This window comes from Thalia democratica, chromosome 6 (assembly GCF_965202585.1).
Source record: "Thalia democratica chromosome 6, ktThaDemo2.hap1.1, whole genome shotgun sequence".
Lineage (NCBI taxonomy): Eukaryota > Metazoa > Chordata > Thaliacea > Salpida > Salpidae > Thalia > Thalia democratica.
The window spans coordinates 65,135,327-65,147,558 of NC_139170.1; positions in this window are offsets into that span (position 1 = coordinate 65,135,327).

Below are 12,232 nucleotides of genomic sequence, written 5' to 3' on the forward strand. Positions count from 1 at the left end.
TGACTATCAAATTTAAGAATATTTCTATGAAAAGCTCATCAGTTCTATCATATTTATTAAAAAATATCTTTGAAACCTAAAACGACTTCAAATGATTTAAGTTTAGTGTCAACTTTAAGATATTGTTAAAATACAACTTTGTAAAATAATGTTATATTTGAGTATTGAAAATGAAAGAGTGAGTTTTTGTAAAGTATAAAAATCAAAGCCGTTAAATTAAAAGAGAATAATAATATTCAATAATACGTCTTAAAGTGTTTTAATAAAACATATATTTTTAATTAAAATTTAAAAATTAAAATGAAAAATTAAATATAATCATTAAATATAAAAATTGTACAACTTTAATGACTAAGTAATGAGTAAAAGTTCTGTACTACATAGTTCACATATAATTCATGGGTAACTTATAAGTTTCCTTTGTCATTTAGGCTCTCAACACTTAAAAATTTATATGACATCATAATCAAGTTGTAAATTTTGTAAATATGAGCAAAAATATAATAGAATATGTGGTTGAAAAACGTTTACGTTAAATAGTTTAAACTTGTTTTATGGGCAACACACTTTAAACAAGTCTAGACCTGTATTTTACATAAATGCAAAATTTCTACTTTATAGTCTGTTTTCGGCAAAACTATTATTCGGTTTTTAACAGTCCGTTTAAAATTTCTGTTGATCTGTTATAAGCAAAACAACTTTAGAAAAGTCCTTAACTACAATAGTAATTAAAACTAGCTCTTTTTCTTATTTTAAATACGAAACTATAAATTTATAATTAAAAAAAACATGTTTTAAACTAGTTAATAAGTAAAACATATAAGGGTTTCTATTTACTAACTTAAAGTAGTTTTCAAATGATTCAAAAATAAGTTAAATGGTAAAATTTAATTAAACTATGCTTATTTGAAAAGTGTCATGTCTATGAAAGTATTTCAAAGGGTTAAGTTTTAAGGTAAATTTTATTAATAATGATTGCATCTGAAATAAATTTTAATATACCCAACTTTTGTTATATATTATTGCTTGGTTTATAGTTAAAGTTTTACAATTGATTTTGACTTAGTAATTTACGTTTTAGTCGACAGGTAATCTAGAAAGTGCTACTACATTGTAAAAAAAGTTGTAACTTGAAAAATAGATGAAATATTGATTTATTTTTATCTTATAATAAAAATAAACTGTTTTTATCTTTAACTTGTGATATTTAACAATGATGATAAAAAATTTCACAACAAGTAGTTTTTTTAATAGTTTTTAATGATTGTAAGTTTTCGTTGAACAAATAAATATATTTTTATTCAATTTAAGTACATCAACCTCTGTTTTTTATACACTATTGAACATAATTTTAAGCTCTAAGTTTAAAACTATGGGTGATTCTTATCAAAAAAAAAATAATATGGTTGTTAAAAGTGTTTCTTGTGATGTTTGCAAGAAGACTTTCAAAACTAAATCATACTTGAAAGTTCACAAAAGAATACATACTGGAGAAAAAACCATATAAATGCAATATTTGCGACAAAAAACTTATCATTAAGGTTAGTTTAACCAGTCATATGCTGGTACATAGTGGTAAAAAAGAGTTTCAATGTTTTGTTTGTCATAAAAATTTTTCTGAAAAATCCAATTTAAAACGACATTCAGTTACTCACAACAAAGAATAAAATTTCAAATGTGATATATGTGACAAAAATTTTACTAGAAAAACTAATGTAAAGACACACATGTTAGTTCATATTGAAATAAAAGAACATCAGTGTGTAGTTTGTGAAAAGAAGTTTTTACAGAAGGGCGATTTAAAACGTCATATGTTGACTCATTACAAAGTAAAAGCTTATGAATGTGATATTTGTGTGAAGAAGTTTTCACACAAAGGAAGTTTAGTCAGACACTTCAGAATTCACTTAGGCGAAAAACCTTATGGATGTGCAGAATGTAGAAAATGGTATACAGATTGTTCTAGTCGAAATAGGCATACACGTAGTCATCATAAGGAGTTGAGTAATGGACAACAATCAGAACTGAAGTGTAAAATACAAAGAAGCATTGTTTATGACTATCTTAAAACAATATCTGAATACAATTCTAAGTATTGAAATCAAGTCGAAAAAATTGTATAACTCTATTTATGTATAATCTTAATAATATAATTTATAACGTTCTAGTTTGTTTTACTATTTGATTTGATGGATGTGTTTAACTATGTAAACACTCTCTTTTACAACTAAGAAATATAAACTTTTAACACTTATATAAATATATAAATTAAATATAAATTTATGTTAAATAAATAGATTCCATATGAAGGTACGTAAGCTATATAACTTGTAATTGTTTATACTATAATAAACTTTTTTAAACAGTGTAATTTATTTATGTTGAATTTGCTGATTAAATCTTCAGCAACTAGAAAATTAGATATGATTTCAAGGAAAGTTGGTTTTATGAAACGTATAAAAATAACCAATTTTTAAATTGTTTTATTAACTTTAATATTTTTTTTTACTAATTAATTTAACGACTTTTATAACGTTCATAATTGTTTGTTTGATAAATGTTAATTAAAAGTAATGAATACAGTTTATAATATAATGTTTTTTTTAATGTCTGTTAGACTTTAAAAAACAACAAAACAGTTTTTGCTAGTTTTATTGATGATCCTGCCTAACTAACCAATAAGTTTAAAGTTTTGTTGAAATCTTTGCTGTTATGTTAGGTTAAATAAATGTAATATCATACTAATTTTTTGATGTGAAAAAAATCATCTATATTCGTTAATAAAGCCATTAAAATACTTTAGAATTTATCAAATCTAAATTTAAATTTAATTGGAATTTTGGCACAGCAATGAATTTCTTTATTGAAAACATCGTAAACAAATCCTTTTATGATTTTTATAGTAAAAATAATAATGATGTTGATAAATGTATTTTAATTCTTGAAATGTTTTTAAGTTTTGATATTTAGGATCATCAATAATTTGTTTAGCAATATTCTATCAATGAAAATAAAAGTGTTTTCTTAAATATGCTGAAATTGTAGAATAGTGACTAAGTGTTTTTTTTTGTCAGCTGGTTATCAACAAGCTTCCATTGACCTTCTTACTTTTTTTTTTGTTTTTAGAATGTTTATAACACTTTTTCCAGACGTTTTTAAACTGTATTTCACATATTGTATATTAACTTTACTTAAGGTTAAAGCTAAAAACCTCTTTCTTTTAAACTGAATTTAAAAGTTACGAGTCATACGCGGGAAGTATTCTACACGATTAAATCAACTAACAGTAGGAACTAAAAATAAGTATAAAATATTAACAATTGCTACAATATAGCTTAATAAAGCGTCCTTTAATTTCTTTAATGTATGGTAAAATTTATAGCCATAAATTTTCCCTATAAGTTTTCAAAAGTTCGTTGCAGAACTTTTGCCTGACTTCTTTTTAGTTAGCGACAAATATTTGACTGATGTCTTAATTCCAACAAAATGTGTTAGTTATGTCTTTTAAAAGTTAATAGATAGTATAAAAGTTTAGATATTTAAAGGTATTAAGATAATTGCTATTTAATTTTTAGAAGAGTGACTAATTACTTAATTTTAATTTTTGTAGTCAATATGCTCATATGCTGTTGTTTTTTTACCAAAATTAACCTATTCAAACATTAAGTGTTTAAATTAATAACTTTTATAATGTAATATGTTGGTTTCAACAGGTTCAGATATATTTCCAATTTTATGTTTGTTAAAAACATTTTGCTCCAGTATATATTTTAAATCACCGTTGTACGAATGAGTTGTACCGTGCCGGTATTATACGAACGTTTTTGCCGAAAAACTGCATTGTTCAGAAATCAAATCAAAATAAACTAGATTTTTAAATAATTTAAAGCTAGCCTGAGTTGTCCTGGTAAGCCTAAGTGACATGAGATTATGGTAAACATGATAAATACATACAAACAAAACTTTACAAAGTTTACAAAAGTAAACTTGTAAAGTTTAAGCATTCTTTTTCAAATCCAGTATTGTCAATATTGAGTATAAAAACCACAGATTTTTTCCTAAGAACACTACACAATTTTATTGTTTACCGTGTGTTTTCTACCAAGACAACTAGTTGAAATGCGAAAATTCTCAAATAATAAGTAAGCATAAGAAATATTTTATAACCAGAAACTAACTTTTTTGAATAAACTTAATTTAAAAGCATGATAAATATTTTTAAAAGTTATTACTTATTAAAAATTATTAATTATGTGTACTATTTAAGTTTTGAAAGTACATTGAAATAGAAAGTAGACAAAATAAACTATCAATGTTGAGTAGAAGCTTATATATACTTATATTAGTACTCAAGACTTCTAATGTTAAGATATAGTATTTGTTTTTGTAGTGAGTATTTATTGTTTTTGGAGATAGTAGTTTGTAAACTTATTAGCTTCAAAAATGTTTGTATTAGGCTTAATGATGGTAGCTAAAGACTGAAATTTATTATGATGCATAAGCACTTAGAGCAGGGTTTTAAAAAAATATTTTAAAAGGACCCCTTTAAAAATATTTAAAAGGCTATTGCCTAGGCCAGGGGTCGGCAAACTGCGGCCCGCGGGCCAAATGCGGCCCGCGAAGGGTAAATCTGCGGCCCGCGAGCACATAATTTTTTTGAATGGAATGCGGCCCGCGAGAGAAAATTTTGCGGCCCGCGAGCATGTAAATGTGGCCCGATGAGCAAAAATATTTTCTAAGTTAAAATTCTTTGATTAATTTTAATATAACAAAGGTATAACATTTTAAAACAATTAAAAGACTTTACTGATTTAGCTTAAAAATGTAAAAAGGACAGGTTAGCATTCCACCAGGTTTTTTTTCTCAATTTCATAATAATTTTCTTCTTACAACAGCAAATCATTTTCTGAAAAAAGATTGCAAAAATTGCTTTGAATTACTAAGGTAGATATATACTACCTATTTAGTAATTAAACTAAAAGAAAATGTTTTCCGTTTTGTACAAAAGTAATCCACAGCAATTAACTGAAATATCATTTGTTTACTGTTTAGTTTTTTTTATACTTTTTTTATACCTAAGTTTTTATTACAAATATTATGTTTTAGTGTGCACAAGTGTATTTAAAACAACATAATAATTAAAAATAAGGTTAATTTTATTTTGGTTTTGACACCTTTGATTTTTTAGAAGTTTTCTTTGCATTTTAAGTTAATTCCTATGCATACCAATGAACAAAAATGCTTTTATTTCAAACCACTTTTTGTACAATACTTAACGAGATAAAGTTTAGTTTATGCATAATCTTCTAACATTAATGTTTCTCTCTTAAATCTCTCTTGAAAAAAATAATAAACTTTATTCATTTCTTTGTTGAAAATAAAAAACAGATTATTTTGCTTTCTAAGCTACTAGGCACTTTTAATCACACTTAAATTGTAATAAAAAACAGTTTTCAGCAATTAAGAAGTGTTTTGTGTCTAGTTTATTAACTCATACTTTGGCAAACTTGTACAAATATGAGTTTTTCTACTTAAGTTGTACAAGAAATTTTAACAAAAACAAGATCAAACAATTATTAAATATTTAAACATTTTCGTAAATTGTTAAGTTTAAGATTTTTTAATACAAAATTTTAAATATATGAATCTCAGTACGACTATTAATTAGAAGGTAATCAAGTGCTAACTTTTTTAAAGACAAAAGTAAACAAACAGTTTTACTTTTGTAAAATAAAATGTTTTTAGTAGGTTTGAGAATCGTAATTACTTTTCTATAATTAGAAATTAATTTTAATACTTATAAGTAAAATAACCTCAAAAATGTGAATTTTATTGATAGTTGTTGCCTTGTAATGAGATTGCAAAATTCTTTGCATTGTCATTGTTTTGGAGAATATTTAGAGTTAGATACGCTTCAATGCATGTTGAGAATCATCTGATGTAATGTTGAAACTAAATACTGATGCAACGGGGCGTCAAGGCGTGATAGGCAGTTTCATGTAAGCAGGAGCTTAGTTTTGTGTGCAGCTGGAAGCAACAACATATATTGAACTTGTATTGTGAATGTTAATTGTAAGTATTGTTTTGTTTTAAAAGTGAATATTTCATCTGGTGTTTAATTGTTAAATATTTAAGCCAGATTTATAGTTTTTTAGTTTCTTGTTTACTAAAAGCTGTATTTAATTTTTAGTTTATTATTTTAAGTCTTTTGAAATAGAATTAATTAGCTTCCAGTTCATAAAGTGTTTATCTTATTAATTTATATTTTTAATATTTTGTTTGTATTGTTTTGTGGCTCTTTATATAAAAGATTCATCACTCCAAACTGTCTTGTCTGATTCATATAAAGTAGTCTTAATTAGAAATTAGTATTATTAGATAGTACTTAAAAAAGGTAGGATTTAATTATGACGGGTAGTACTAACAAATTAAGTGTACCACAATCCAATGCTACATCATTTCAAATAAAGTTTAATTTTCACAACTTTTGTTATATATCAATATTTTTTTAAGTCATAAATTTTAAATTAATTTTAAACGAGTCATGCAGTTTTTAGTCAACAGGTAATCTAGTAAGTAATGTTTGAGAATTATTTTTTACTAAAACCAGTCTTAATACATAAAAAATAAGTTGTTATTCTGAAAATATGTAGGATGTTCATTTAGTACTACCTTATAATAAAAAACACCATTTTTACCTTCAATTTATTAAATAAAACATATTCTGATGAAAACTTTCAAATAAAGGAATTTGTTTGTTTACTAAATAGTTTTTATTGTTTGATAGTTTAATTAAACAATTTATTTTTAGTTGAGATTAAGTACACCAGTCTCCGTTTTTTACACACTATTGTAGATAAACTTTAGTACTTAGGTTTAAACTATTGGTTATTTTGGTCGAAACAAAATTAATATGGTTATTAAAAGTATTTATTGTGATGTTTGCAAGAAAACTTTCAATACTAAATCCTACCTGAGATATCACTAAAGAACACATACGGGAGAAAAACCATACAAATGTGATATTTGTGACAAAAGATTTGAAACTAAAAGCCATTTAACAAGTCATATGCTGGTACATAGTAGTAAAAAAGAGTTTCAATGTCATGTTTGTCATTAGAATTTTGCTCAAAAAGGTGATATGAAACGTCACTTAGTTACTCTCAATAAATACAAACCTTCTAAAGATGATGTTTGTAACAAAAGTTCTTTCAAAAAAGTCATATAAAGACACACATACTAGTTCATACTGGAATAAAAGATTTCCAATGTAAAGTTTGCGAAAAGAAATTTTCTCTAAAAAGTGACTTAGAAGATCATATGTTTACTCACAGTAATGTTAAAGCACATTAATGCGATATTTGCAAAAAGAATTAAAGTCAGAAAATTGATTTAGTCAAACACTTTAGAATTCACTTAGGAGAAAAAGCTTATGGTTGGGCAGAATGGTTTACTAGAAGTTCTAATAGATGTGAGCATAAACGTAATTGTCATAAGGAACTAAGTAAAAAACAACGATCAGAACTAAAGTGTAAAATACAAAGAAGTATTGTTCATGACTATCTTGTGACAATATCTGATTTTAATGCTAAGGAGACCTATTGTTAGCAGTTAATTTGTTTTAAAATTAAGTTAGTAAAAACATTTTAACAACAAAAATTATAACTTAACACTGACCTATGACACTCTATTTTAGTAATTGTTTTATATGTGAATTAGTTTTTTTAATTGAATTTTAAATATTACAACTCCGTTTGATTTATTTTATAAATAAAGGTAAGTAAACTATGGAATTCAATCGTATATAAAAATTTTTCAAATTTAAATTGTTTAGGTTGTCGTAATTTCAATTAATTAAATCAATTTCAATTTAAAGAACTTGAAAATTTTAGATTGATTTGATGGATAATAAATAGTCCGTAACAAGTTTAAATAAAACTAATTTCTTAATTAAACTAATGTTGATTTTAACAAGTAAGTCCTCCAGTTGATTATTAAATGTTGACTTAGGAAACTATTATAGTTAAAAAAACGTGTAGAACTTAAGTTAAGTAAATTAATACAAACTTTCTTAAAACAAAAGTCCTAGAAATTAGAAAAATAAAAAAAACTTATGTTCTATCTATTTTTTAACAACGGTTTTGAGATTTTTTTCAAATTATGACAATTAATAAACCCGTCTTAGAACTATGGTGCTTAATTTCTAAATTAAATATTATTTCTTACAATATCGTAAAAAAAATTAATAATTAGATTAGGTCAACATAGAAATTATACGAAAAACAACTTTTTGTTGTATAATAATTTCTAGTATATGTGTATAAGTTTTGACATTAGGCTTTCGGTAACTTGTTACATTAAGTATAACAGCTTTGATAATCAAAAAACAAATTCAAAAAAAAATATATATTACAATAAAAATAAACAAAAGATTATTACAAACCAAACAATTAGTTTAAACAAAACTTTTATTTATAAAACTAGTTTTATCTTAACTCTTTACTTTATTAGTTTCAGGTATTAGTTTTAGTTTGTATATTATCTTGTTGAAAATATAAACGAAGTCTTCAATATCCTATAAAATATTATTAATTTACTTAATAATCCTCAAATCAATCATTAATTATTTTTAAGTTTTTACGTTAATTAACTTTAAATACTTTACAGTAAATAATAGAAGATTGGATAAACTCAACAGATATGATTGAAGTTAATTATTAATGTGTTTTGGTGTTCGATTAAAATATAGCCTTAAATAAACACTTTTATTGTAGTCCGTCTACTCATTTCTGTTTGGTTTTTTAGTTTTTAAAATGTTTTCTTTACATTTTGCTGATGCTTTTCCAAATCAATTTTAATTTTTGAGTATCTAAATCTTTACGACTTAATTTAAATGATAAGTTGTATCTGAGATTTTATATTTTGTTTGTTTACATGTTTAAACAGCTTGTCGATCTACCATTAAAAAGCTAGAAACAAGTGCTTATAGCTGATTAACTGAAATTTCAAAACCAAAATTTATTAAAAATTTAAATTTAGACCCAAAAACAGTTTAACTTTTGTTTAGCTATTTGTTTAATTTTTTTATTATGTTATACACTGGACTAAAAGCTAAGTACATTTTCTTTTTAATTATAAATAAACTCTTTTTTTTAAAGAGTTTGAAAGTAAGTTTACAATACTTACACTTGATTATGTGAAATAACTTTAATTGATTATTTAAAAATATGATAATTTTAAACCTGTTTATTTCAATAAATAGCAAAAACTAGGTACTACATAATAGTCTAAATAAAATTTTAAATAATATCACAGTCATTGAATCAATCTTACAATTAAAAAAATTTCAATTTAAATAAAATTTTGTTTTAATTAATCTATGACAGTTTTGATATTATATTTTTGTAGACTTTTATTAAGATTTTATAAAGTTTAGTTTTTTTTACTATACTGAAACATACACCATATTAAAACTGTTACAAAAAATCAAAATAAATAATTTCATCTTTATGATGATAAAAAAAAGATTTTCAGTTACATAATGCAATCGATAACTAATGTGTTTGTTCATAATGTTAAAAAAGACTTTCATTTTAATAAAATTGGTCGAAAAGACATAACACTAAACAAAGCAACTCAAACTTAAATAATAATTCTAAATGTACAATATGTTAAACTCTTTTTACTTATTATTATTGTATTACAAGTCACATGTGAATACATGCCAAAATTTAAAAGTCATAAAAGTTAAAATACGTCATTTTTTATTAAAAGCTTATAAAACATGTTGTGAAACTAGTGAGAAGTTAATTTTAAAATGTATAAGTAACTACAAATATTTATAAAACAATACAATGGTTTTAGTATAGTTTTATAACTTTTAACATGTAACTGCTTAAATAGTTGTCAGTTTAAAGATTCATATTAGTGATAAGGATATTTATATTTTAACAATAAATATTGAATGTTTAGAATTAGCGTATATTCTAATAAGAAATTGTTACAGTTTAGGCTTCTACGATTAAAAATGGAAAAAAAAAACTTATGTTAATAAGGTTAAACAAAGTTGTTTGATTGTGATGTTTGCAAGAAAATCTTTAAGTGTAAGTCACAATTGCTTGTTCACAAAACAGTTCATACGGGAGAAAAGCCCAACAAGTGTGAAAAATGTGATAAAAGTTTAACACAACACATGTTAGTTGTTAACAAAACACATGTTAGTTCATAGTGGTAAGAGATAATTTCAATGTCATGTTTGTTTAAATGAATTCGCTTATAAGCATGTTTTAAAACAACACATGGTTACTCATACTAAAGAAAAAGAATTTAAATGTGATTTGTGTAGCAAACATTTTACGAAAAAAAGTAGTGTAAAGAATCGCATGTTAGTTCATACTGGAAAGAAAGATTTCCAATGTGACGTTTGCCGGAAGGAATTTACTCAAAAAGGAAGTTTAGTCAAACATTTTAGAATTCACTTAGGAGAAAAACCTTATGGTTGTGCAAAATGTGAAAAAATGGTTTACTCATCCTGCTGGTCGAAATCAGCATATACGTACTCATCATAAGGAACTAAATAAAGAACAACAATCAGAAATAGCAAAATACAAAAAAGTATTGTTCATGACTATCTTAAGACAATAACTGAATACAATTCTAAATATCCTTAGTGTTAGCCGCTTATTTTTTATAAAATAAAATAACATTTAAAAACTCTAAATATTTTTAATTGGTTTATAAATGAATATCAAAAAAAAAACATTTTACATATCTAAAACAATTTACTTTCTGTATAATTGTTTGTGTCTTATGTCCTAATTGCATAGTTAAAAAAAATGAATACAATTTATAGAAATTATAAATTTCATCATAAGTTTTTTACTTTACAATTTATTTTAACAGGTATTAAAGTCTTGAGACTTGTAAATAAAACATTTTATTTTGCTTATTTTTTTTTCATTTAGTTTTTTGAATTAATACATTTTAATAAAAAAATAAATTTTTGTAAGGAGTTTCGGTTATTTTTTGTAAGAAATTAAACTAAAAACCAGTATTTTAAAAACAATGGTTATGACTTAAACTTGCGATGATAATTCATAACTAGTACCTTAGTTTGTTAAGTTATTCTAGTTATAACAACTTAAATAGTTAACAAAGAATAATAAAAAATTAATCGAATGTTTTTTTAAGCTTTTTTGCTTAATTCGAAATGTTTGAAAAGTTTATACATTTCTGCCTAAATAAATATTTTCATTGATATTATAGTTAGTATTTACTTTGTTTTTGGTAAGTACACACAAACACTTTAACTATACGTTTTATCAACAAATCTACTTGACAGTATTCACATATTTGATCAGGCGTTTAAAAATGGTGTAGCAAATAGTACTATTGATAGTAAAATAAACTTATTTCTATAATGTAAGCATCACGATGATGCGTACTAATTATATATAAAGGTATTGTTATAAAAAATAACTCTTTTTAATCAATTATCTGATTTGATTGTTATAATTTTGTTCCATAAATAGTTCATACCAGGGACGTAGCTAGCTCAAAAAAGTTACGAATCTGCAAAAATTAAAACATCTGAAATAACTCGTGATAACGTCTTAGCGGGAACACAGCAATTTAAACTACCTCTAATGTTATTGAATTAAATCTGAAAAAATGCAGTTATGTTAATACATGAAAAATGGTATGTTAAAGTACGAGTGATATCTGTATACAAGGCAATTTAATTTGCTACACACCCCCTAATGACTCTTTATGTCTTAAGACTTGTGTAAACCAAGAAAACGTTCATTAAACGGTAGGAATTTTTATAGGTAGTTTTAAATATTTGGTTTTTTCAACTGCAACAAATTTTCAAAAAATAAGTACCGAATATTTTGATGACGTCATTAACTTTACTTTGGGTAGTTTTGAAGCTTAAACTTGTAAAAAAAAACAAAATTGCTGTCTAACCCTATGACAAATTCACTTTTTAAATTTTCTAAACTATGAAAATAATCATATCTGAAATAAAACAATAGAATAATACTAAACATTTCCCTATGTTAACAAAACTAAAGAATATTTATTGTTAACTTAAAGTTAAAATTTTAACTTCAAACACAAATTAAAAAAAATGATTTTTAAAATTTCTTTTTTTATAGTTTATTGATGAATTTGGTTCATTAAAATTTTTGAACTAATTATACATGAGTTATGTACTTCAATAAAAGCTACC